Here is a 27995-nt window from a genome sequence, read left to right on the forward strand (position 1 = left end):
CTGCAGGCCTCTTGCTAAACACTCCCAAGGTTCTTTATTCCCCCTGGGAACAAACACAGAATAATTACTAACATAAAGTGAAACATTTCAATAATCAAAAACACTGAGTCCTATAGGGATTAAAAAAAAACAACAACACAAAAAAAAACAAAACACTAAGCTCTACCTCAGAAGTAGCAGCTACATAATACCTTTAACATAACTGTCACTGGGGAAACAACCAACACAGAACATCAAAGAAGCTCCCTTCTTTTGATAAAGGAACACTGGCTTTTATCCAGCTGGAGAAGGAGTTGGTAATTGAACAGCTGTTTCCCCTGACGAGAGAGGGAGGGTTCAGAGCTCCAATCACCGATTGGGCCAACCAATCAGCTGCTTAAAATCCAGGAAGCCTTCCTGAAATACACACACACACAAACACATCCAAAACAAAACATCCAAAACACAGAAACTGGGGAAGGTAACATATGTCTTTCCACTACTGACCATTCTGGTCATTGACCATTATCCTCCTGCTCCATAACATCAGAACTGACACCCATATTGTTGCTTCACCAACTTTTTCTCCATTTCTTCCACATTACTCGCTGCCCTTTCCGACCTCGAATCTGTATGTCAGACATTTACTAGCCTTTAGTGCTGAGCATTAAGCAACATTTTGGGGTGGGTGATCACAACCGAACTGACAGGTGCATATACCGCCACCTATCATTCTCACATGGATTCCATTTTCTCAATGAATATTCTAAACCTATTTACATTTCTGGTCCTTAAACTGCCCGTTTCCTTTTCACAGCAATTTGCATGTTTGTTTCCAACCCAATGGATCGACAACGAATGTGCATTTATTCAGATGCAATTACAGGAAAAGCAACACTCTTTCCATTCAAACTGTGGTTTCAGGCAAACTATTGATGTAGCTAGCATGAACAATGCTGTTGCATGATTGCATATGTATTAGAGAAAACACCCATATTTCAATAATAGCCTACTATCAAGTAAGTGACTGTATAATATGCATATTATTGCTACTACGGTTCTGTCATCAACATGATTTTGACGAAAAAGTGCGAAAGGATATCCGGTTCGACCGGAAATCTTATATTTGGCGTTACTGCTGAAAGATATGGCTGCATACATTGTATTAGCCTGCTAACTCGACGTTTACGTTTGACATAAGCTTAATTATTCGACCAACGTTTTGAAATTGTATGATAACGAGCAAGTTATATCGCTTCTGTAGACACAAAAAAAATCGTTAACCATGTTAACGACTTTCTGAGTTTTGTAAATCACGTTAGCTACCAAGCTATACAAAGGAGAAACCAGTTAGCCAGCTACTAGCCTAGCTAGTACTAGGTGGCTAGCTAGTTTAGCTCCTTACGAAGTGTTTTATTGTTATTTTGTTACCAGATAGATAAAACATAGCTGGATACATTTGCTGGTGTTACAAAGAAAAAGCGTCTATCGAGCCTCAATGCCCGAACAAGGCCCAAGGATGAATGGTTTCCATCGGCGAACTATGCTGGCTATTCTGTTGCCCGCCCTGTCCCAGTCGCATTGCATCCAAACTAGCCTTTCTCCTCCCGAACCCACGTACTCCGTACACACCGATGCTAACGGGACGAGTAGCCTACATCTAACCGAGCGAGCAGACTGGCAGTACTCCCAACGCGAACTGGACGCTGTCGAGGTGTTCAACACCAGAACCAGTCGGGGAAACCGACTGGGTTGCATGTTTGTACGATGCGCACCCAACAGCCGGTACACGTTGCTCTTTTCCCACGGTAACGCAGTGGACTTAGGCCAAATGTGCAGTTTCTACATCGGCCTCGGTTCGAGGATAAACTGCAACGTCTTCTCGTATGATTATTCGGGCTACGGTGTCAGCAGCGGAAACCGTCAGAAAAGAACCTGTATGCGGACATCGAGGCTGCCTGGCAGGTGCTAAGGAACAAGTGAGTATAGCACTAGCCTATACAGCCAGTGTCAACAAGCTAACATGCAAGCTACATAGCTAGTTGGGTTTATTGTATTGGGCTTTGTTAGTTAGCTAACGTTTGCTAGCTACTGTACTCCATTTCTATGGCCGCCCCCCCTCCATATTTGGTTGCTATGACAACCACTATAACATGCCTACACAGCTTTTTTATTTGCCTACACAGCTGAGAGCAGTGCATTAGCTATTCATTTATATGGCTGAGAGGACTGTTAACATTAGGTTCTGTGCACACGTTTAGGTGGTAGTTAGTTGTATAGTGATTTGATACTTCGCACATATTCAATTGATTTTGTGGCATGCTACTCTAAACATGTCCAGAAGCTTCCATGTTTAAATTATGATCTGTGCAGGCCAGACAACTTCTCTTGAAGCACCAACTGTCAGAGCAGCTCACAGATTACTGCACCTGTACATAGCCCACCTATAATTTAGCCCAAACAACTACCTCTTTCTCTACTGTATTTATTTTATTTATTTATTTTGCTCCTTTGCACCCCATTATTTTTATTTCTACTTTGCACATTCTTCCACTGCAAATCTACCATTCCAGTGTTTTACTTGCTATATTGTATTTACTTTGCCACCATGGCCTTTTTTTTACCTCCCTCATCTCACCTCATTTGCTCACATCGTGTATATATACTTGTTTATACTGTATTATTGACTGTATGTTTGTTTTACTCCATTTGTAACTCTGTCGTTGTATGTGTCGAACTGCTTTGCTTTATCTTGGCCAGGTCGCAATTGTAAATGAGAACTTGTTCTCAACTTGCCTACCTGGTTAAATAAAGGTGAAATAAATAAAATAAAGCCCACACTGGAACTTTAAACATTAATTTACAATAGTTTGCGTCTTATACTTAATCAGGTAAAACCTTCTGAATGAGTCCAAAAACATTGATCTTCCAGAAATCATAAAAACAGGTTTGACTTGTCTCCTCTTTATTCCGAGGATGGAGAGCTTTAGTTATAAACTAGCCATAGCAGATGACACTAGCTTACTAGCCCAGCTATGAGATGCTTATGTCAGGGCAGGACGGACTGCCTGGCGGGCTGTGTCATTTTAGTAGCTAGATTACAGAGAGACAACCGCCAACTCCCAGCTTCCTTTCCTTGTTTACTTGCTCTTTATTCTGACAGGCTGTTGGTTCCTTCAGTTTCAGATAGTGTGACTGTCTGTCACATAACACTTCAATGCAGGCCTATGCCTAGCACAGGAGGCTGGTGGCACCTTGGTGGGGAGGACAGGCTTGGAAGCAGTGGAGTGGAAGCAGTGGAATGGTATCAAACACATGGTTACCAATATTATAAGCCATTCTCCCCTCAGCAGCCTCCACTGATGTCTAGGTGCTGCTCATGGGACTTAACTCCCAAATTAAGTAGGAAGTAAAGGAGGCCTGGTGCAACTCTGCTGCCGGCTCCTTTTCAGTTCCACATTCAATATTCAAGACAACGACAGTGGTTGGATAAAGCAGAAACTTATAGGCAGCCATGTTGCTAGTCTTAATGAATATCGCCAGAAAAGAGACAAAACGGTTATTTTGTTCCTCTGCCTATTCCCCAAGAATGTGCATGGATGGAAAGTAATGGAAGTAATGTACTGGTGTAAGGGCTATGATGGAAACTCCTCCAGCCAAATGCTTTGTCATTTACCATGTTTCTAGACACAGTTTTTCTGCAAGTAAAGTCCTACCGTATAAAACAAAATCAGGACAGCTGTTATGGACACAGGAAGTTTTGGTACAATTTTGATAAATGCCAAATTTGTTTGCTTGACATGGTTTGATCTTTTTGTCCGTAAAATGAGTTATGTGAGAAATGTCAGTAGAAGTGCTGATATATTGTTATAATAACCATATGGAAGTGACGTGATTATATGGTGTCTGTGGTCCTCCCGCTACAACTCGGGGAAACCATGCAGTGTATAAGGCTGCAGGTGAACTTCACAGGCTGCTGAAAGTGCCAGTGATCAGGTTGATGCTGCTTTCCAATAAATATCAAGAGTCTTCTAGGAACATGGTCGACGCTTAACTGCCGTTCGACAAAAAATATTCTCGCTCTTAGTCTTAGTCTTGTCCATAATCTCATCATGTAGGTTAGCCTACCCGCACGGCCCACCCGCACGGCCTACCTGCACTGTGAGCAGTTGGCTAGAGCGCATGTGCCAAGACCAGAGTAGACACATTTACTATTTAACTCAACAGTTTTCCTGACAACTATTATTTGGTACATGAAAAGTAAAGCAAAAAAGTACATTTTGTGTGCGCACTGTCATCAGCCAGTTTGGTGGCTCACCACTGGCGGGGAAGATGTGCATATTTTTTTCATGTGGAGTTTTGAATATTCACATGGGAACCTAGCTAGAGAGGGGGATAGAACTGAGTCCACACTTCAGGTAGGAGCAAGTGAGAAAATTGTCTAATGAATAGTATGTTGGAAACTGGGAACCTCTCCCACCATAACTGGACCACTCACACCAGGGGTTATTTATGAAGGAAACAACAAGGAGACGGTGTGAAAGGTTGAACAGTGAAGCAGTGTCTTAAACTTTTCTCAGCTCTTAAGGTTTCACTACTGGCTCCTTTCACATTGGGATAGGGTTAAGGCCAGGGATCAGTTTGGCTGGCTCCTTTCACATTGGGATCGGGTCAAGGCCAGGATCAGTTTGGCTGGCTCCTTTCACATTGGGATAGGGTCAAGGGAAGGCCACTGGGAGGGTCAAGGCCAGGGATCAGTTGGCTGGCTCCTTTCACATTGGGATAGGCTTCAGTTTGGCTGGCTCCTTTCACATTGGGATAGGGTCAAGGGCCAGGATCAGTTTGTGGCTCCTTTCACATTGGGATAGGGTCAAGGCCAGGATCAGTTTGGCTGGCTCCTTTCACATTTTCAGGGAAGTTTGGCTGGTGGGATAGGTCAAGGCCAGGGATCAGTTTGGCTGGCTCCTTTCACGTGGGATAGGGTCAAGGCCAGGATCAGCTCCTTTCACATTGGGATAGGGTCAAGGCCAGGATCAGTTTGGCTGGCTCACCTGTTTTTGTGTCAAATAACCCCCTTGATATGCAACTTTTCAGGGAAGTTAGGAACCAATATACACAGGCCACCTGGCTACCACCCGGTCAACAGCCCAGCACCCTCCAGCAACTCCGCTCAAACTTCCCCCATTTCTCCCTTCACCCAAATCCAGATAGCTGATGTTCTGAAAGAGCTGCAAAATCTGGATCCCTACAAATCAGCTGGGCAAGACAATCTGGACCCTCTCTTTCTAAAATTATCTGCCGAAATTGTTGCAACCCCTATTATTAGCTTATTCAACCTCTTGTTCGTATCGTCTGAGACTCCCAAGATAGGAAAGTTGCGGTCATATTCAAGAGGGAGACACTCTAGACCTACATTGCTACAGACCTATATCCATCCTACCCTGCCTTTCTAAGGTCTTCGAAAGCCAAGTTAACAAACAGATTACTGACCATTTCGAATCCCACCGTACCTTCTCCGCTATGCAATCTGGTTTCAGAGCTGGTCATGGGATGCACCTCAGCCATGCTCAAGGTCCTAAACGATATCATAACCACCATCGATAAGAGACAATACTTTGCAGCCGTATTCATCGACCTGGCCAATGCTTTCGACTCTGTCAATCACCACATCCTCATCGGCAGACTCAACAGCCTTGGTTTCTCAAATGACTGCCTCGCCTGGTTCAACGACTTCTCTGACAGAGTTCAGTGTGTTAAATCGGAGGGCCTGTTGTCCGGACTTCTTACAGTCTGTATGGGGGTGCCACAGGGTTCAATTCTCGAGCCGACTCTCTTCTCTGTATACATCAATGATGTCGCTCTTGCTGTTGGTGATTCTCTGATCCACCTCTACGCAGACAACACCATTCTGTATACTGGCCTTTCTTTGGACACTGTGTTAACAAACCTCCAGACAAGCTTCAATGCCATAACTCTCCTTCCGTGGCCTCCAACTGCTCTTAAATGCAAGTAAAATTAAATACATGCTCTTCAACCGTCGCTGCCCGCACCTGACCACCGTCCAGCATCACTACTCTGGACGGTTCTGACTTAGAATATGTGGACAACTACAAATACCTAGGTGTCTGACTAGACTGTAAACTCCTTCTGACTCACATTAAGCATCTCAATCCAAAATTAAATCTAGAATCGGCTTCCTATTTCGCAACAAAGCATCCTTCACTCATGCTGCCAAACATACCCTCGTAAAACTGATCATCCTACCGATCCTCGACTTTGGCGATATCATTTACAAAATAGCCTCCAACACTCTACCCAACAAACTGGATGCAGTCTATCACAGTGCCATCCGTTTTGTCACTCAAGCCCCATATACTACCCACCACTGCGACCTGTACGCTCTTGTTGGCTGGCCCTCGCTTCATACTCGTTGCCAAATCCACTGGCTCCAGGTCATCTACACGTCTTTGCTAGGTAAAGCCCCGCCTTATCTCAGCTCACTTGTCACGATAGCAGCACCCACCCGTAGCACGCACTCCAGCAGGTATATTTCACTGGTCACCCCAAAGCCAATTCCTCCTTTGGCAACCTTTACTTCCAGTTCTCTCTGCCAATGACTGGAGCGAACTGCAATAATCACTAAAGCTGGAGACTCATATCTCCCTCACTAACTTTAAGCACCAGCTGTCAGAGCAGCTCACAGATCAATGCACCTGTACATAGCCCATCTGTAAATAGCCCATCTGACTACCTCGCCCCATACTGTGTATATATATATATTTTTTAGCTCCTTTTCACCCAGTATCTGTACTTGCACATCTATCACTCCAGTATTTTAATTGCAAAATTGTAATTACTTCGCCACCGTGGCCTATTTATTGCCTTACCTCCCTTATCGTACCTCATTTGCACACACTGTATATAGACTTTTTCTACTGCATTATTGACTGTATGTTTATTCCATGTGCAACTCTGTGTTGTCTGTTCACACTGCTATGCTTTATCTTGGCCAGGTTACAGTTGTAAATGAGAACTTGTTCTCAACTAGCCTACCTGGTTAAATAAAGGTGAAATAGAAAACAATAGAAATACAAGGGTGCGGAGCATCTGCCCTCCTATGTAAAGTGCCCTTTTTATAAACTAATTACTTTTAACATTTTATTTGTCTCTTTTCTCAATTTGAAATGCAACAAATTGCCTGTCAAACTAGATACTTTCTCATGAACTCATTAATCTTGATAAAAGTCCCCTCCCTTCTGCCACCACGCGCTGTCCTCATCGCATGCACCAGCTTCCCACCTGCGCTGGGCAGTGAGTTGAAATGAATACTGCCTATAGGTTACTTTGGAACTGCTGACATATGTTCGTCAAACTGTGTAGTGAGATGAGGTTAGATACACTTTGAATGCATAGTGATTTCACTTAGTGATGCACCGATATGACCTACCGATATCCAATATTTTCCTTGCCAAAAAAAACTATACCTAAATTTACAATTGTAGCTGCCTTTAAGCTTTCTAGTGCAGTTTAAATAGTTGAAACACACACCACACTGACCAAAAAGTTATTTTGTTGGCATTTACATATGTCCCTTTACCAGTAAAACATAATCAAAACCTCCTTCTTTTACTTACTTGCTGTGCTGTTTCATTTTTCATTTGGTCGGTCTCAGCTAAGTTTCATCATACCTGTCAAGCAGTGAAGTTTCAGCTCTGTCTGTCTGTGGCCTCTCTTCCTCGGTGCACTGTCACCGTGTCCGTTTCCATCTTGTCCAGCTGTGTCTGTAACATTTCACGTAGACCCTGTTTCTTGTCTGCGTCGAAGTAGAGGTCTTTGTACCTAGCATTAAGCAGGGTGGCGACACAGTAAAAGAGGCTCAGAGAGAATGCCACCCAAATCGCTTGTTCACAGCCTCAGTACTTTTGCATGTTTTAACTGCCGATACAGACTGTGGGGTTTTGTTGGCCTTTCAATGCCATGACAGAGGGTACATGACTGCTACATATGCAGTTGATTAGCTTATTTCTTGAGTCTGTTCGAATGGCGCTAGGAGTGTTTTTTCATGTTCCCAAGTTTCAAACATGTTCCCAAAAGCCATTGAAATGGCAGCAGTGGTATGAGAACCAGCACATTCTTGAGCATGCAATACGGCTTTCCTCAGTACGAAATCCTTGTCGTCCCACTGTTGCTGTCAGCCTCAGCATGCTCATGGGGCTGACATCGCTGGTCCAAATGTCAGCCGTGAAGCTAATGGCAGTAACATAGCAAGTAACTCATAGATGTGAGTTTCAACAATATATCAAATCAAATGTATTTATAAAGCCCTTTGTACATCAGCTGATATCTCAAAGTGCTGTACAGAAACCCACCCTAAAACCCCAAACAGCAAGCAATGCAGGTGAAACACGGTGGCTAGGAAAAACTCCCTAGAAAGGCCAAAACCTAGGAAGAAACCTAGAGAGGAACCAGGCTATGTGGGGTGGCCAGTCCTCTTCTGGCTGTGCCGGGTGGAGATTATAACAGAACATGGTCAAGATGTTCAAATGTTCATAAATGACCAGCATGGTCGAATAATAATAATAATAATGCAGAACAGTTGAAACTGGAGCAGCAGCACGGTCAGGTGGACTGGGGACAGCAAGGAGTCATCATGTCAGGTAGTCCTGGGGCATGGTCCTAGGGCTCAGGTCCTCGAGAGAGAAAGCGAAGGAGAATTAGAACGCACTTAGATTCACACAGGACACCGAATAGGACAGGAGAAGTACTCCAGATATAACAAACTGACCCTAGCCCCCCGACACAAACTACTGCAGCATACATACTGGAGGCTGATACCGTGTAACTCTGGTAGGGCAACATCTGAAAAATAGCCCCTACTTGTGGTAGTGTGTGCCGGGGCTCAGCCAGTCGTAGCCTTCATCATCACGACAGACGGTTGATTGTCAGGGAAATTAATTCCGTTATCTTGGCGTTAATGGATTTTGCCTTTGACTTGTCTCGCTGAAATTTCCTTACTCTTTCAAATGACTGCTCGACTTGAACTTGTTTAGTTGTTGGAAGTCTGTGCTTAGTATTTTTCAGATTTTGTTCTGTGTAGCACTGTGTTTTTCGTGCGTCATTACGTTAGCTAGGTATGCCGTCAGCTTTGACAACGGTTTTGCATATCGCCATTAAACTAGACATTGGGCCGATGCTGATTGTGGCATTTTTAGCTAATATCGTCCGATTCCGATATGTTCACCGATATATCGTGCATCCCTCATTTCACTAAACTGACCAATCTCACAATGTGTGTTAATAAATCCTGTTAGAGCTAGGGCAACTTTTTTTCAACATTCTGTTAAAAATCGCGCAACATTTCAACGTCCTGCTACTCATGCCAGGAATATAGTATATGCATATGATTAGTATGTGTGCATTGAAAACACTCTGAAGTTTCTAAAACTGGTTAAATGATTTTATATGTGACTATAACAGAACGTGTTTTCGTGGTCAAAATCGCAAAGGAAACCTGATCACAAAATCGTCAAAGAAAAAAATAAATCCGCCAGTCTCTGTATTGTCTATTGCAAGGTATAATAGATAACGATGGGCTTACAGTTCTTACAGCTTCACACGATGTCGCCAGTGTTGTGAATTCTATGCAGCCTAAATCCTTGTTCATATGAGTAATAGGCACAGCCTTTCGTGGGTACACATCAGGAAGAAATGGAAGGGGGAAAGTGGACTACGTTTTCCAAACTTGTTGCTATTGAATACAGATCGCTCCGTGATCAATTTGATCGTTTATTAACATTTACTAATACCTAAAGTTGGATTAGTTAGTTTGAAGTGTTTTGTCAAGGTTTATAGGCAACTTTTTTAATAAAAAAAAAATATGCGTTTATAAACAGTGTTTTCTGGATCACACAGTCTTCATAAATGGACATTTTGGGTATACAAGGACGATTTAATCGAAAAAAGACCCAATTGTGATATTTATGGGACATATAGGAGTGCCAACAAAGCTCGTCAAAGGTAATGAATGTTTAATATTTTATTTCTGCGTTTTGTGTTGCGCCAGCTACGCTAGTTCTTTTGTTTCACGTCACCTTCAGGTATTTCGGGTGTTGCATGCTATCAGATAATAGCTTTTCATGCTTTCGCCGAAAAGCATTTTAAAAATCTGACTTGTTGGCTAGATTCACAACGGAGTGTAGCTTGAATTGAGTACTTTGCATGTGTGTTTAATGAACGTTTGAGTTTTAACGAGTGCTAGCATTTGGCGTAGCGCATTTGCATTTATTGTTGGCAAGGTGGGACGCTAGCGCGTCAGGTTGCCCAGAGAGGTTAATAACTTCTTATGGCTGCAATCCCGTTAACGGGACCGATATGACAACAGCCAGTGAAAGTGCAGGGCACCAAATTCAAACCAACAGAAATCTCATAATTAAAATTCCTCAAACATACATGTATCGTATACCGTTTTAAAGGTAATCTTGTTGTTAATCCCACCACAGTGTCCGATTTCAAATATGCTTTACAGCGAAAGCACCACAAAACGATTGTTAGGTCCCCACCAAGCCACAGAATAAACACAGCCATTTTTCCAGTCAAGGAGTCACAAAAAGCACAAATAGAGATAAAATGAATCACTAACCTTTTGATCTTCATCAGATGACACTAATAGGACTTCATGTTACACAATACATGTATGTTTCGTTTGATAAAGTTCATATTTATATAAAAAGTTTGAGTTTACATTGGATGCGTTACGTTGACTAGTTCAAAAACATCCAGTGATTTTTGCATAGCCACATCGATTCAACAGAAATAATCATCATAAATGTAGATGATAATACAAGTTATACACATGGAATTATAGACATACCTCTCCTTAATGCAAGCTGTCAAATTTCAAAACCACAACAACAAAAAATAAGCAAACCATGCAATGATCAAGACGGCTATCAGAAAAATAATCAAATTAGCCGCCTTGTTAGTCAAAGAAACCAGAAATACATGATAAATGTTTCCCTTTGAGTGATCTTCATCAGAATGCACTCCCATGAATCCTAGTTCCACAATAAATGCTTGATTTGTTCGATAATGTCCGTTATTTATGTCCACGTAGCTACTTTTTTGTTAGCGCGTTAGGCCTACAAATCAAAACGCGCATGCAGGTCGAGCATTAATTCGGACAAAAACTTCAAAGTTATATTACAGGTCGAAGAAACATTTCAAACTAAGTATAGAATCAATCATTAGGATGTTTTTATCATAAATCTTCAATAAAGTTCCGACGGAGAATTCCTTTGTGTCTAGAGGAGCGGAGCATGTGTCGATATCATGTGGACCAGGACCATGCGTGACCAGGAAATGGCTCTCTGCCAGTAACCTGACTCATTCAGCTCTTATTCCAGTTCCACAACACAGAAGCCTCATTCAACTTTCTAAAGATGGTTGACATCTAGTGGAAGTCATAGGAAGTGCAACTTCATTCATATCCCACTGTGAATTCAATAGGACCAACCTCAGATTTCTCGCTTCCTGTTTGGATTTTTTTCTCAGGTTTTTGCCTGCCATATGAGTTCTGTTATACTCAGACATCATTCAAACAGTTTTAGAAACTTCAGAGTGTTTTCTATCCAATAATAATATGCATATATTAGCGACTGAGGAGCAGGCTGTTTACTCTGGGCACCTTTCACCCAAGCTACTCAATACTGCCCCTGCAGCCTTATTAAGCTCTTAGGAATATTTTAATACATTCCTCTGCATTTTCTTGGAACCATTAGTGTCCCTAAAAATTGTGAAATATAAGCTGTGTTAATGAAATCGATTCATTCTATAGGCTACATTTAACAGTGACTCCAGGCTTGATCACTCAAGTGTGAGTCTACCAGTTCAAAGCCAAGTAGAAAAGCCTTTCAATTCAAACTGTGATCCTTATTAGGTCGAGGAATAACCATTTTGCATTCTACTATTACAACTTTCAAGAGTAAGTTGAATCCCCCACCACCCACACACACACACACACACACACACACACACACACACACACACACACACACACAGACATTTTGCCAACCACGGGTCTAGACTCTAGCTAACCACTAAAATATCTACACCAGCCACTAGCCAGCCAACTAAATATCATGGCTATATTATGAAGATATTATTTAAAAGCATTGAAGATAAATCATAACCAGTAAAAATATTATAGGTCTAGCTAACTAGCAGATTTACATTCATCGTCATCAACATCAATGTTCAGCTGATAGCCTACCCTCTTTTCCCCATGTCAATCATGTCTTTGGGCCATACTGGATGGCAGGTAGTGGTTAAGAACATTGGGTCAGTAACAGTAACTGAGAGGTCATTGGTTCTAATCACTGAGCAGACATGGTGAAAAATCAGTCGGTGCCCTTGATCAACCCCCTTCACCCCAATTGCTCCTGTAAGTCTGCTAAATGACTCAAATGTAACAAACTAGCTTGCAATTTGTGATGAGTGTGATGCCTTAATAAATAGGCCTATGCTAAAATATAACTAGCTACAGAAGCAGTTTGTACAGTATGTTATACATTTCTACATATAATTCTGAAAGTACATGTTTTTTATATGGTGCTCTTTCTTTTTATCCTGTCCCCTGAAAGGTCTGTGCACGGACCTGCACACCACCGGTGTTCAACAAAGGACTAGGGGCCTTGGACTAGCTCCTTCTGTTATTTCCAACCATTTTCAAGCTACCTTTTCTTATTGGCTATTGTCGCTTGGCAGCAGTTGTCAAGCAAGTGGTGTCCAACCAGTTTCCCTGGACTTGTTTGACACAGCCTTTTTCAGGAGAATTTCAGCTGTAATTGAGTGAGCAAATGAATGGCTCTATAAAGTGGGCTGTTGCTGCCCTGACGTGCTTCAGGAGAAGCCAGTGTGACACATTGAGAGCCTGCCTTCAGTGCCTGGTGATAAAGCCCCCCTTCAGTCACAACGGCCTGGTGATAATGTCCCCTAGTGCAGGAATGCACGTGTGTTTGCAATTGTGTAAGCCTTTCATCATTCCTCTCTTAAACAGCAGTTTGAGGTGATAAATGTTTGCCTGCCTGTAGGCAGGACTGTATCGTGTCAACTTCCCACCACTATTTCAACTAGTTTAATTTGCATTCTATTCCGCTGCCTTCCGATGGGTAATGGCAGGAGCTTCTCCATCATAAACCTCACTGCCATCCTGTCTTGGGGGTCTGCCACCATATTTGTTATATTGTGTTTATTTTACTTATCAGTTCAGTGCAACCAACCGTGTGGCATCTTTACCAGTGTTGCAGCCAACTTCACGTCATTCAATGCTCTGTGAGCTTTCTTTGGCCTTGTAATACAGCTATGATTACAGAAGAACAAATGACTTCCACACTGTAATTCATTTTGTTTGCTCGCTGTCAAACACTGATCAATAATCCTCGCGCTGAACCTCTTCCCTCAAATGAACATGAATTAAAAATAGTCTCACAGAAGAATAACACGTACTCCAGCCAGGCCATCTCATCTCCCATTCCAAACATGTCTCTAATTAAAACTGGATTTGACAGATTGTCTGAATGCCATTGAAGGGAGAGCCTTTAACAAGTCCTCCTTTTGTGCATTAAACATGAAAACATTTCATTATGCCCTGACCCTCCTGAGCTGCCTGCCCATGCATGAAAACACTGTTAATCATTCCTCTCTTTGGGGTGGCGCGTGCCTGCGGGAAAAGATGTATGTTTATTCAATATCTTTTTAATCACATTTGGTGGGAAACCATTAAGATTGTGCCTGGAAACAAACATCGCATTTACAACCAATTTGATTTCTTAGAAATTAAATAGGCCTACCTCAGGTTACTCTCTTGAATTGGACAAGTTGTGTTCAGTTATTGAGATGGCTTCATCAATACTGCTCATTAACGGCTCACATGATGTGGTGTCTCATTCCTGTTGAGTGGTTGTAAAGCCTCCATATCTCCCAACCACCCTGCCTGTAACTCACTGACTTCACATCTCTCGGATGCCGTTGATTTAAAGGGATTGTTAACCCAAAATATCAGTCTGTCTGCAGGTTTTAGACTTAAAGGGGGCTGTCGATCCCACTATATGCGTTCAGAGAGATCCGCAGGCCTCAGTCCCATTTGAATTGGAAAGATTGTCAGTGGCACCATATTATTCCATTTCATTAAATGGTGCCCATCTTTTCCACTGTTTGACTTGAGACTGTGTTTTAGGTATACGTGAAGGTATCTCATTCTTTTATACAGGGGTGGGTGGTGAAGTAGGCCTATCCCTTGAAGCAGGGTGCACGTTTTGGTTTTTGCCCCTGCACTACACAGCTGATTCAAATAACCAACTCATCAAGCTCTGCCTATTTGAATCAGCTGTGTCGTGTTAGGGGGGGAAACCAAAAGGTGTAGTTCGGAAACCCTGCCTTGAAGTATGCCATGCAGTTAGTTAGCACTGTTATATAGGCTAGGCCTAGGTTAGCCTACATAATGAGACCAATATACTAGGGCTGGACGGTATACCGCTATTGATGCACGGACCGGTTTGGGTATTTACTTTACTTTCTATAACGCTATTTCAGTGTTTGGTTTGTTAAATGTGATACGCCACTTAGTTTTTATAGTTTGCTCCACTACTTGAGTCGTCTCGCTCCTCTCACCAACCGCCCCTGTCACTCAAGGAGTGCAGTTGTTGATCGACCATGAGATCATTTGCTGACTGTTCACTCTTCAGTCTGCATGATCAATGCACAGATGCAACAATATGTTGATGACTGATGCTGCTTTCCACTTCGCTTCTTAATATAAATCCTCAAATGCACTTTATAATGACACCTAGTTTGTATATCTTACTGTCTGCAAACAGTTTGTCTTTGCTTAGCAAGTTGTGGCTACAATAAATCGTTAGCCACTAATTTCTAGTTAGATGAAATGTGTCAGTGAAAACGCAGCTAGCTGATACATTTTTATTTATTTTTTATTTTACCTTTATTTTACTAGGCAAGTCAGTTAAGAACAAATTCTTATTTTCAATGACGGTCTACTAGTCCAACGCTCTAACCACTAGGCTACCCTGCCGCCCCACTGTTGCTGCTCACCTTGCATCGTTCACCGGGATATTCTTTCCAAGCTACATTCATATTAATGTCATGTCAGTACCTGTACTGGTGTAGGCATAAATCAGAGGGGAATAGGCAAAGCATGAATATGTTAACTACATGAAGTAAGATAACATTTTAATGTAACCAAAGATTATAGGGTCCCACTCTCTGGGAAACACTGACCAACAATTTGGTTCCTACCTTGTCGCAATAACGCCTCCATTGAGAATCTATTAGTATTGTAATTCCTAATTCTATGAACGGCTCCATGGCTTTTTCATTCCTTGTCACATCAAACAACACTTATTCATTCATAGTGGAGTTTGGAGTGTGACTGTTTGAGATTGTGGACGATGTCTTTTATACTGATAACAAGTTCAAACAGGTGCCATTAATACAGGTAACGAGTGGAGGACAGAGAGCCTCTTAAAAAGTTGTTACAGGTCTGTGAGAGCCAGAAATCTTGCTTGTTTGTAGGTGATCAAATACTTATTTTCCACCATAATTTGCAAATAAATTAATTAAAAAAATCCTACAATGTGATTTTCTGGATTTTTTTCTCTCCTAATTTTGTCTGTCATAGTTGAAGTGCACCTATGATAAATTACAGGGCTCATCTTTTTAAGTGGGAGAACTTGCACAATTTGTGGCTAACTAAATACTTTTTTGCCCCACTGTATGCGGCGCGTATTGCCAAAATAACCGGCAAGGACCCCCCCCCCCCCCACCCAATGTATTTTCTGCACAACCTGCCCTGAATGACAGGTCACCGTTGTGAGACAGCCTGATGCTGCTCACCTTGCATCGCTCTGAGATATTCTCTCCAAGCTACATTCATATTATGTCATGTCAGTTGTTTGAATAGGCATGTGCAGGCCTCCGTCCTCGTGCATTATACGGTTATTTTCAACACCGCTAAGGGCAGAAACAATGTTAAGGAACAGATTCCTCAAATGTCATTGCTATCAGAGGACAATGAAAAGAAAGCAGAAAAACCCTCCTTTATTGGTTTCATTCTTTTATTACTACTTGTCTTTCTCTGCCATCCCTCACTGTTGCCGGGGTAACGCTGGCGGGAGTAGAGGCGTGCCCGGCATAGATGAAGTGTGGTTTCCCCCATGCCCTGAGACAAGATTACTGCCCCATTTAGAGGAGATGGTTGAATGCTAGGGAAGGGCCAGGCACAATATCCCCAAGCTTCCAGAAATGAGTTGGTCTGTTATAATACCCTACCTGTAGAATCAATTCAAATCCAACTTTATGTAGGCCTTCTGAACAAGAATGCACAGGGTTTTGCCAGCTGAACATGCAGGTTACTCAGTGCATTAAAAGTACTGATAAGAAAGTACCAACTCATCAAGCTTTGATTATTTGATTAAGCTGTATAGTGGAAGGGCAAAACCCAAAACGTGCCCCCGGGGGGGCAGGACAGCGTTTGGGAAACCCTGAGCAAGTACACTAGTTTTGTGTTGGCCCTGGTCACTTGGCGCTCTGCCCAAAGGAGTGCACTATAGGAAATGAGGTGCCATTTCAGACTTGTAAACTAATATACGCCTTCTGATTTAGACTGGTCTACCTAGATAGCACAAGATGGGCTACCTCAACCTCCCTGGCCTTGGTAATGCTCTGCAGGCAGGTGTGATATGTTTGTCCGGATTACCACAGGAGCTGCTTTAGAAACGAGGTCACCCTCTGCATTAATCTGTCCTCGGGTACAGTAATATAAAGTCCTGTGGATGCCATACCCTGCCTAGTAACACACCGCATTTCATTCCAGATAGGTTTGTCCCCTTGCCTGCTCAACGTTTCCAAGATGGTCGTGCCATGTTATTGTTGCCATGCACATCTTCTCTACACCAGCTCTAGAGTCACAACTTCACCTGGCCATGCACATCTTCTCTACACCAGCTCTAGTCACAACTTCACCTGGCCATGCACATCTTCTCTACACCAGCTCTAGAGTCACAACCTCACCTGGCCATGCACATCTTCTCTACACCAGCTCTAGTCACAACTTCACCTGGCCATGCACATCTTCTCTACACCAGCTCTAGTCACAACCTCACCTGGCCATGCACATCTTCTCTACACCAGCTCTAGTCACAACTTCACCTGGCCATGCACATCTTCTCTACACCAGCTCTCGTCACAACCTCACCTGGCCATACACATCTTCTCTACACCAGCTCTCGTCACAACTTCACCTGGCCATGCACATCTTCTCAACACCAGCTCTCGTCACAACTTCACCTGGCCATGCACATCTTCTCTACACCAGCTCTCGTCACAACCTCACCTGGCCATGCACATCTTCTCTACAGCAGCTCTAGAGTCACAACTGGTTTTGTGGAGGAACCCTCCTTCTTTCTTAACATGCACATCAATACACAAGCTAGTGTATGCTAATGTCGCTCATTAGTTCTCACACAGCCCCATCATTTAGGCTTAGCCCCATGCTGCACGTCTGTTTACGTGCAGCTAATAACATTGCACTAAATTATTCATTGGTGGGAGGCTTAGCTTTATCAATCCCGTTGAATTAATTTGACCCTTTTCCCCATCCATAAAGCATGTGAACATTGATCCATATCCACGATGGGATTAAGTCATTACGGCAAAATAATTCACCTGAAAACTATTTAGAAAAGGGGTCTGGAATGTAAGTTGTGCCCAGTTTCTAATCCTCCACAGCTGTCGACATGTTATGGGGATTTGGGACAAAATCAAACCCTCACTGGTCATGTTGGCAGTGTCTTCTCAGAAGCCCTCAGTGGTGCATCGTGGTCTCTTAGTGCTCCAGAGACTTAGGACTAGACAGAGCATAGCCCTACACCAGTTGTTCCATCCTCCAGAGGGGATGTGCTTTTTAATGCTCCTTTTCTACAAGCGTTAAGGCTTAACACCATGCCCCTTTTTGTTTTCAGGCAAATAGGGTCAACAGGCCAAATGGTTACAATGTGGGTGAAGTTGGTAAGTCCTGTGTGGCTCAGTCGGTAGAGCATGGCGCTTGCAACGCCAAGCGTCGTGGGTTCGATTCCCGCTGGGGCCACCCATATGTAAAAGTAGTGGCCCCAGCCGACTTGTAAGTCGCTTTGGACAAAAGCGTCTGCTAAATGGGATATATTATTATTATTATATTAAGCACCAGGATGTTCCCTCAGGATGCTCATCCTGTCTCTTCCCTGTTCCCTTCCTACTGTGGCGTGGTCTGGCTAGCCTCATAGCTATGGCTGGTGCTCTGTGGGAGAAGCAGATTCTATTCTGGACAGTAGAGTACAGGCCAAGCTAAAGAGAGGCTGGGTTACAGTTGATGGTAATGCTGTAGGCTATTAGTATTAGTAGGCTGTAGGCTATTAGACCATGTGACTTGACATCGGAAAACTCCAGGGCCTAGCTTAAAGATATCCTTTGAAAAGAAAGGAAAAGACGAAATCCTCTATACCATGCAGCACCCTTCACCCCACGGGGATGGAGTATCAGCTCCAACGCAGCACCCTTCCCCACGGGGGTGGAGTATCAGCTTCAACACAGCACCCTTCCGCCCCACGGCGGTGGAGTATCAGCTTCAACGCAGCACCCTTCCGCCCCACGGGGGTGGAGTATCAGCTCCAACACAGCACCCTTCCGCCCCACGGGGGTGGAGTATCAGCTTCAACGCAGCACCCTTCCGCCCCACGGGGGTGGAGTATCAGCTTCAACACAGCACCCTTCCGCCCCACGGCGGTGGAGTATCAGCTCCAACACAGCACCCTTCCGCCCCACGGGGGTGGAGTATCAGCTTCAACGCAGCACCCTTCCGCCCCACGGGGTGGAGTATCAGCTCCAACGCAGCACCCTTCCGCCCCACGGGGGGTAGAGTATCAGCTTCAACGCAGCACCCTTCCGCCCCACGGGGGTGGAGTATCAGCTCCAACACAGCACCCTTCCGCCCCACGGCGGTGGAGTATCAGCTCCAACACAGCACCCTTCCCCACGGGGTGGAGTATCAGCTTCAACGCAGCACCCTTCCACCCCACGGGGTGGAGTATCAGCTTCAACACAGCACCCTTCCGCCCCACGGCGGTGGAGTATCAGCTCCAACACAGCACCCTTCCGCCCCACGGGGGTGGAGTATCAGCTCCAACACAGCACCCTTCCGCCCCACGGGGTGGAGTATCAGCTTCAACGCAGCACCCTTCGGCCCCACGGGGGTGGAGTATCAGCTCCAACGCAGCACCCTTCCGCCCCACGGCGGTGGAGTATCAGCTTCAACACAGCACCCTTCCGCCCCACGGGGGTGGAGTATCAGCTCCAACGCAGCACCCTTCCGCCCCACGGGGTTGAGTTGACCAGTTGCGTATGGTTTGAGCCTAGATGTTGATGGGCCTTTGTGCCTCATTTCTGTGCACTCTCCACAGCCTGTGACCAGTTGTCAGATCTGTCTAGGTGGTCTCTGCCAGGCTGTTTTCCAGTGAATCATGACATGAGTAAAGACCTCACACTCCTGTGCCTCCCACTGATGGACATCGCTCCTCTTCTCTCACCTCTCCTCAGGCTGTCCACCTCAGTGCCTCAGGCATCCATGGACATATGACCTGACCAGTTGTGAACCTCCTCTGTCCTCCTAAGAGAATACTACGCATGCTGTTTAACAGGTTGTTAATGAGCATCTTTAACCCAGCATGTGATAACCTGGTAATATATTTATTAGTCTTAAATAAGACATGGGGACAATGAATGACAATTGGTGCATAAGATGAGTAGCTAAATGGAAACACAGGGCAATAGGCTGAAACGTGGCTAAAACCCAGATACAGGGAATAACTAGTGTAAAGAATCAAATAAAAACTCAATTACGACAACACAAAGAAAACAAAAACAGCCAATATACAGGAAAGGACAAAATGGTAGGAAATTAAAAAACTAAAATCTCACATTCATTATTAATGCATTGAGAGCGGCGAATGGGCTTGTAGAATGCCAAGGCTAGGTCTCGCTAAATGTCATCAGAAGTTCAAATTAAATTGTCTGTACCGACGAATACCCGAGGCCCTTGCCCCTTTGTCCTCTCCACGGAGCTTACATCCTTGGAAATGTTCTCTGAACACATTTGCACATACTGTAGGCTGCATCATGGTTTAAAGTGGCTTCCTCTCCTCGTCTTCTCCTTCATCTGACAATTTGAAGGTTGATGGTAGGATTGTTGGTACTGTCTACTTGGAATTCGCATGAGTACAAATGAAGGCAAGGAGACGAGAAAACGAGAGAAACTACTTGAGATGCACGCCTGGAATTTGCTAAATTCTTAGGCTGGATGCTCTGAATAACAATCAATAAGATCTCTCTTCAAACAAAAGTGCTCAACTCCAACTTCTTCTAACAAATGATTCTTCCAATTAAACATATGATGTATTGTGATAGAAAACACCAAAGAAATTCACTAGTATGGGTGAGCTGGTATTTGCAGTCGCATTTCCACAACAAGTTTGGTTTTGTGATGTTTCAAGTCCAGTGTGAGGATTTAATTCACCTCAGAGCTGGGGTATGTACAGGGTAAACTGTAAAGACTGGCAACCGGAGGGAGGTTTCTGCCTGAACATCTGGAAATGTTTGTTTTGGCTCCCATGAGCCTTTTTTCGCAAAACTAAGACTACTGTATATTAGGCGATTTATCTCGCTAACACCCTTCTCTCGCGACACAAAACACTCTTTTAGTTCATGTCCAAGGCACTTAGGGCTTGCTTTCATTATTTCTGCTACCTGTTAACTCACTCTTCTTCTGGTTCTAGTGAATGCTCGAGTTCAACTCAGTGCTGGCTTTTTGACTTCAAGGTTAAGAAGGTTGATTTGAAGTCTATATTTGGCATGCTATGATGATTAGTCTACTGTTATAAGGATTCTGCAGCCCACAAGTGTAAGGACTTTTTGAGCGAGCACTTTGCAATTTCTTGACTTGACAAGGTTTCCCAGGACAACTGCTTTGATTCTTGCTCTGCTCTCTCTCAGCCTCTCTTTCTCTAAACCAACAAACTGGGCTACAGTTTGGGCTACGGTTTGTTGGTTTGTTATGTAGTGGACTTTCTTGAGGTCGATTCAGTGTTGGCCTGGACGTCAAGGTTGCCCTGTTGTTCTAGCCCCATTTTTCTATTGAATCTCACCAATAGATAATTGTTTATGGAAACATGGCATCTGCACTGGGCTTGACTCCTCTTTTGAATATCTCTCTTCCTCTCTAGTAGTTCTCTCTCTGTAGCCTTCCTTCCATTCAGTGCCTCTGGTGTTTGGACAAGTGTTTTCACTGAACACTTTATTTTCCCTCACTCCACATGTCACTGCTTCTCCAAGCGGTGGGTTATGATCAATCGCCTGATTAGCTTGGAATAAGAGAATGTTCTTGTTTTTGTCCAGTTTAAGCGCAATTCCATTTCCTGATTAGCTTGGAATAAGAGAGTGTTTTTGTCCAGTTTAAACGCAATTCCATTTCCTGTCCATTTTCTCTCTCGAGCGAACAGCCCTTTTTCCAGTGATACTTTGGCAGTGGATGTCTTTTTAAATTCCACATCTGAAATCACAACTTGGTGTCTCTGTGACTTTTTGACCTGTTTATCTCAATGCCGGACCTTTACTCAGGTCAGGAGTCATTATTCCTCATGTTGAAGACCCACATGGTTTGTTTCCAGGCAGTTTTTTATTTTCTTCTAACCCGGTTCTAATATACCTCATTCAACAAGGCTTGAATATTCACTACATTGGTGTTAGAATGGCGCCTGATATGGTATGTTAATACTGGGCTGGAACTAAAATCCTGTACACCTTGTTGCTTTCTCCAGAACTGGGAGAACTGAGCCTTTGGGACTACAATAACAGCCGTGTCTGCAAACAAAGATGTCCAGCCTGTGATGCCTTAGCAGGGGAAATTAAAAGGGAAGGTGACTTCTCATCCTTTTAACATCCCTGGTTAGTAAATGCCTGCATCAAACTTAAAGCGTCAATCAGCAGTCGAAACGATAACAAAGCGTTTGCTAAAAAGCTGAGGGATAGGGAAATGGAACCACTCTCAAATTCATAGACGGCGCTATGGATGCAAGGACTGACCATCCATGATATTAAAATAATAGTTTTAATCATGTTTTAAGGTTATACAGTTTTTTTGTTTTTACATTTACTTTGTTTACAAACATTGGAGTAAAGCTTGTTTTGGGTTCTGAAGGGGTAGGACAGTTGAACTGAGCTCCTGAGGCATTTCTACATTATATTCTTTAAGAATCAGTGGGTCCATATTATTAATTTATAAGTCACATTTTTTTTGTAGCTACTGCAGCTTACCTCTAAGACCAAAAGCATCAGCTTTTCCTCCTGGATGGAACAGTTAGATTTGGCTGGGGATCTTGTTATTAAAGCTCTCTTGGCTGACTGGCTGAAAAGCCAGGGGCATGTTATTCACTCACTCCTCTGTTTCTGTGTTTATTTCTTGGTCACACTATTGTCCTCACTCACCTTCTTGCTCTCTCTAGCTGCCTCTCTCAAACACACACACATGGTAATTTGAACGATCGTGGGGCCGTGACTCGTGTCCTGTAATATAGGTATCTTATTGATAGCGGCTCAGTTTCCTACTGTAGGCAGTTGGCTGCCTAGTGATTGCGACATTGGAATTATCCAATGTGAATAGATGGCAACGATGTTTAGTTTCCAAGTGCTACTGAATAAGCTCATCTGAAATGCACCAATTACACATTATCCACATGACTCTACTATATCAATCCATTCCAAATCTTTATACTATACATGACACGGCCGGCATATGTTGGTCTGGTCTAGGGCAGCATCAGAACTGCTGGGACCAGGCCTGAATAACACAATTTGCCTCTAATTTTCTTGCGTTTGCAGCGGACCTTTTCCTGCTCAAAGTGAGCCGCTGCTGTTGGAAGTCCAAACTGTCCAACTTCTTGGAGCAGCTTAATGTGCATCAGCCTCGTTACTGTTTCTTCGAGAAGGAGCGATCTGGAAGCCATCAGCCTTGTGACTGTCTCCGAGAAGGAGCGATCTGGAAGCCATCGGCCTCGTTACTGTGTCTTCGAGAAGGAGCGATCTGGAAGCCATCGGCCTCGTTACTGTGTCTTCGAGAAGGAGCGATCTGGAAGCCATCAGCCTCGTGACTGTGTCTTCGAGAAGGAGCGATCTGGAAGCCATCGGCCTCGTTACTGTGTCTTCGAGAAGGAGCGATCTGGAAGCCATCGGCCTCGTTACTGTGTCTTCGAGAAGGAGCGATCTGGAAGCCATCGGCCTCGTTACTGTGTCTTCGAGAAGGAGCGATCTGGAAGCCATCGGCCTCGTTACTGTGTCTTCGAGAAGGAGCGATCTGGAAGCCATCGGCCTCGTTACTGTGTCTTCGAGAAGGAGCGATCTGGAAGCCATCGGCCTCGTTACTGTGTCTTCGAGAAGGAGCGATCTGGAAGCCATCAGCCTCGTGACTGTCTTCGAGAAGGAGCGATCTGGAAGCCATCAGCCTCGTGACTGTGTCTTCGAGAAGGAGTGATCTGGAAGCCATCGGCCTCGTTACTGTGTCTTCGAGAAGGAGCGATCTGGAAGCCATCGGCCTCGTTACTGTGTCTTAGAAGGAGCGATCTGGAAGCCATCGGCCTCGTTACTGTGTCTTCGAGAAGGAGCGATCTGGAAGCCATCGGCCTCGTTACTGTGTCTTCGAGAAGGAGCGATCTGGAAGCCATCGGCCTCGTTACTATGTCTTCGAGAAGGAGCGATCTGGAAGCCATCGGCCTCGTTACTGTGTCTTCGAGAAGGAGCGATCTGGAAGCCATCGGCCTTGTTACTGTGTCTTAGAAGGAGCGATCTGGAAGCCATCGGCCTTGTTACTGTGTCTTAGAAGGAGCGATCTGGAAGCCATCAGCCTTGTTACTGTGTCTTTGAGAGAGCGCGTTCTGGAAGCCATCTTTACTCTGTTTTGGAGAAAAAATCCCCTCTCAGTGAAACGGGCATAATCAACAGAATCTGGGCTAGAGGTCGACCGATTATGATTTTTCAACGCCAATACCGATTATTGGAGGACCAAAAAAACTGATGCCGATTAATCGGCCATTTTTCAATTTTTTTCAATTTAATTAATTTTTTATTTGTAATGATGACAATTACAACCATGCTGAATGAATACTTATTTTAACTTCATATAATACATCAATAAAATCAATTTAGCCTCAAATAAATGATACATGTTCAACTTGGTTTAAATAATGCAAAAACTAAATGTTGGAGTAAGAAAGTAAAAGTGCAATATGTGCCATGTAAGTAAGCTAACGTTTAAGTTCCTTGCTCAGAACATGAGAACATGATAGCTGGTGGTTCCTTTTAACATGAGTCTTCAATATTCCCAGGTAAGAAGTTTTAGGTTGTAGTTATTAGAGGAATTATATGACTATTTCCCTCTACCATTTGTATTTCATATACCTTTGACTATTGGATGTTCTTATAGGCACTTTAGTATTGCCAGTGTAACAGTATTGCTTCCGTCCCTCTCCTCGCTCCTCACTGGGCTCGAACCAGTAACACAACGACAACACCCACCCTCGAAGCAGCTTTACCAATGCAGAGCAAGGGGAACAACTACTCCAAGTCTCCAGAGCAAGTGACGTTTGAAACGCTATTATCGCGCACCCCGCTAACTAGCTAGCCATTTCACTTCGGTTACACCAGCCTCATCTCTGGAGTTGATAGGCTTGAAGTCATAAACAGCGCAATGCTTGGCGCACAACGAAGAGCTGCTGGCAAAACACATGAAAGTGCTGTTTGAATGAATGCTTACCAGCCTGCTGCTGCCTACCACCGCTCAGTCAGATACTTGTATGCTCAGTCAGATTATATGCAACGCAGGACACGCTAGATAAACTAGTAATATCATCAACCATGTGTAGTTAACTAGTGATTATGATTGATCGTTTTTTTATAAGATAAGTTTAATGCTAGCTAGCAACTTACCTTGGCTTACTGCGTTCGCGTAACAGGCAGTCTCCTCGTGGAGTGCAACGAGAGGCAGGTGGTTATAGCGTTGGACTAGTTAACTGTAAGGTTGCAAGATTGGATCCCCCGGGCTGACAAGGTGAAAATATGTCGTTCTACCCCTGAACGAGGCAGTTAACCCACCGTTCCTAGGCCGTCATTGAAAATAAGAATGTGTTCTTAACTGACTTGCCTAGTTAAATAAAGATTAAATAAAGGTGTAAAAAGAAAAAGTGTCCAAAAATACAGATTTACGATTGTTATGAAAACTTGAAATCGGCCCTAAATAATCATCCATTCCGATTAATCGGTCAACCTCTAATCTGGACAAATGTTGTCAAGTCTGGGTGTACTTAGCTGTTCCCTGATGGGAACCTCGCATCTTTTGCGTGAGTGAAAATAGAAACCCACATGAATTTCCCAGCAGCCTGAGGATTCATTAACCCATGCAGTTTATTTGCCTTTGAAGTTAAAGCACGTCGACTGGCATTTCTATCAATTAATAAAAAGCATTAAGGATTGGGCCGGCAACATTGAGGCTGACTTTACCGGCTTTTCATTTATTTTTGGGGTCCAAAAGCTAAGCATTTACTGGCTAACGGAAACCCTGGCGCACACCCTCAAACACACACACACCCAATCGCACACCTCCTTCAACCCTTCACCTCCTTAGCTGGGCCTAAGTCTATAGCGTAATTTCATGGGTAAATTTACATGCACCTGCTCACCTTCCACATATTTAGTCATGCCTAACTGTACGGCGTGTTACATCTTAGCTTGTGGTGAGTTGTGTAAGCCTTTGATTCACCCCCATGCATTCCACACTTTCTTGGAGTTCTCAGAGTTCATTCTAAAAGGCCCAACAAAGCAGAATGTGACGTTGAGGGCAGTCTCAGGGAACACTATGTACAGCACTCCCTTCCTCTCTGCCTTGCCTGCCTTTGCACACACACACACACACACACACACACACACACACACACACACACACACACACACACACACACACACACACACACACACACACACACGGGGTTCACAGCTGTTTTGTCTCCTCTGCAACTTTCGCCATCAAAGGGGACTAGCCTTTCAAAACCTTTGTGAGGCCCAGCCTTTAGGTCACGTATCAAATGTGTTTCCATTTTGTCGGCAGACTTCACCGCATACCTGACACACAGCGCGCCCCGAAGATCGGGTTCCCTGAGGTTTGCTCTCGCCATGGGAAAGCCTGCCAAGAGTGGAGGAGTGGGAGAATGAAATGTAGGGCTGTCCTCTCGCTACCTCTGTCCTCCACCCATTCATCCCTTATTTTTATCTCAATGCTCTAGCTTGAGTTTTTATAGGGCAGAACTGATGCCTGAAGTGTGTGTGCCAGGCAGACAGCTGCCCCGGCCTCAGCACTGGCAGCCAGGCTTTAAAGTGACAAATGATCCTCCCCTATTCGGCCTGCTGCCTCCCGCTACGAGCCTAGAGACTAAGCTATATAGCAACGTAGCTTAGTGTATATATAAGTATAACTCTGTACACAAGTCTGGATTTAACTATACAGCTCTCCTTTCACTGTGTAAACTCATCTCAACTCTAACTGATGTGCTTGTAAGAGTAATGTTTTTAATGTCAGTCGGATTTGATAAGGGTTAAGTATATCAGTTTTTGGTAAATAGGAATTACAGACTATAGAAGTTTATTTCATGACATCCTCTGTAGCTCAATTGGCAGAGCCTGGTACTTGCTACTGCAAGATAGTGGGTTCAATCCCTGGGACCATCCATTCATAAAATGTATGCCAGCATGACTAAGTCGCGTCGGGCTGAAAGCCTCTGCTAAATGGCATGTATTATTATATTGCATTGTTTACGTAGTACATTGTAAACTTTCTGTTATGGCGTGTTGTTGTACAGTGATGTCATGTTGGGTTAGATAGGAGATATTGTCTCCTTGTACAGTGATGTCATGTTGGGTTAGATAGGAGATATTGTCTCCTTCTTGTACAGTGATGTCATGTTGGGTTAGATAGGAGGTATTGTCTCCTTGTACAGTGATGTCATGTTGGGTTAGATAGGAGATATTGTCTCCTTCTTGTACAGTGATGTCATGTTGGGTTAGATAGGAGGTATTGTCTCCTTGTACAGTGATGTCATGTTGGGTTAGATAGGAGATATTGTCTCCTTCTTGTACAGTGATGTCATGTTGGGTTAGATAGGAGCTATCGTCTCCTTGTTGTACAGTGATGTTAGATGGGAGGAGCTATCGTCTCCTTGTTGTACAGTGATGTTAGATGGGAGGAGATATCGTCTCCTTGTTGTACAGTGTTGTTAGATAGGAGGTATCGTCTCCTTGTTGTACAGTGATGTTAGATGGGAGGAGATATCGTCTCCTTGTTGTACAGTGATGTTAGGTAGGAGGTATCGTCTCCTTGTTGTACAGTGATGTTAGATGGGAGGAGATATCGTCTCCTTGTTGTACAGTGTTGTTAGATGGGAGGAGCTATTGTCTCCTTGTTGTACAGTGTTGTTAGATAGGAGGTATCGTCTCCTTGTTGTACAGTGATGTTAGATGGGAGGAGGTATCGTCTCCTTGTTGTACAGTGATGTTAGATGGGAGGAGATATCGTCTCCTTGTTGTACAGTGATGTTAGATGGGAGGAGATATCGTCTCCTTGTTGTACAGTGTTGTTAGATGGGAGGAGATATCGTCTCCTTGTTGTACAGTGTTGTTAGATGGGAGGAGGTATCGTCTCCTTGTTGTACAGTGATGTTAGATGGGAGGAGATATCGTCTCCTTGTTGTACAGTGATGTTAGATGGGAGGAGATATCGTCTCCTTGTTGTACAGTGATGTTAGATAGGAGGTATCGTCTCCTTGTTGTACAGTGATGTTAGATGGGAGGAGGTATCGTCTCCTTGTTGTACAGTGATG

The 27995-nt window shown here is 43.8% G+C and overlaps 1 pseudogene; it reads left to right on the plus strand.

Annotated features, from left to right (window-relative positions):
• The first annotated feature begins 1109 nt into the window (after positions 1-1109).
• Positions 1110-27995, plus strand: part of LOC135538121 (alpha/beta hydrolase domain-containing protein 17C-like) — a 37771-nt pseudogene continuing 10885 nt past the window's right edge.

The sequence above is a fragment of the Oncorhynchus masou genome, unplaced genomic scaffold (assembly GCF_036934945.1).
Source record: "Oncorhynchus masou masou isolate Uvic2021 unplaced genomic scaffold, UVic_Omas_1.1 unplaced_scaffold_912, whole genome shotgun sequence".
Taxonomy (NCBI): domain Eukaryota; kingdom Metazoa; phylum Chordata; class Actinopteri; order Salmoniformes; family Salmonidae; genus Oncorhynchus; species Oncorhynchus masou.